The 849-nt window shown below is 38.9% G+C and overlaps 1 non-coding gene across 1 annotated transcript; it reads right to left on the reverse strand.

Annotated features, from left to right (window-relative positions):
• Positions 1-313: 313 nt before the first annotated feature.
• Positions 314-447, reverse strand: LOC121940371. The gene has a single exon (XR_006105615.1). It is a non-coding gene; the product is annotated as a U11 spliceosomal RNA (small nuclear RNA).
• Positions 448-849: the final 402 nt, after the last annotated feature.

Here is an 849-nt window from a genome sequence, read left to right on the forward strand (position 1 = left end):
AAAAAATATATTTATATACGTGCCATAAATACACAGTCTTGTTTAAAATTATGCTACAGAATTATTGTAATTAAATCAATTTTAAGCACTTCTCATTTTAAGGTGGTTTTGGTCATCTTGTTATTTCCTGACTCATTGTTAACTTTAGAAGTCTTTTTCAACAAAGCAATGGATCACATATATCTGCCAAATATCTTGATCAGTTAACGAGCGTGATAATTTATTTCACTTTCTTTCTCTCTCTAAATCAGGTTTTTCATACCCGTTTCCGCTTGTCTGAAATCCTTCAAAAATATCATTTGACATGATGTAGCGGGGCGCCGGGATGGATGATCACCAGCAGCCCCTATTTTAAAAATTGTGCTTCCGAAATCTCTTGATGGCGATTCCGCAGGAGGAGTAGTTAACCCCACCCCTCCTGTGCCAATCATAGCAGAAGCCCTTTTTAACGATTGCGTTGAACATACCTCTTACTATGCAGTGGCAACATGTTCCTCACTCAGAGGTTTGAAAATTTGAAAATCACCTCTGTGTGCAAGTATTTTGAGGTGTGCTGCATATAAACTATGTAAGTTAACAACAACAATCTGAAACATGTAGGCTTTAGTCTATTATCCTCGACATTTGAGTGTATTTGGATGTGCAGGTTTGACTATCGAATAGCATGATGGGTAGAAATGACGTGAGGTAATCTACATTGTTGGCTCTCATTGGTTGCTGAGCGCGCTGCAAACTGCTGCTACGTTCAGGGAATGTGGGGAAATCAAATACTATCCAGAAAAACAAATGCCTTGGAAATGTTTGGGTTGACAGAGATCGGGTTTCAGCTGCCCAGTCTTCATGTCAGAG

This window comes from Plectropomus leopardus, unplaced genomic scaffold, assembly GCF_008729295.1.
Source record: "Plectropomus leopardus isolate mb unplaced genomic scaffold, YSFRI_Pleo_2.0 unplaced_scaffold85285, whole genome shotgun sequence".
Classification (NCBI taxonomy): domain Eukaryota; kingdom Metazoa; phylum Chordata; class Actinopteri; order Perciformes; family Serranidae; genus Plectropomus; species Plectropomus leopardus.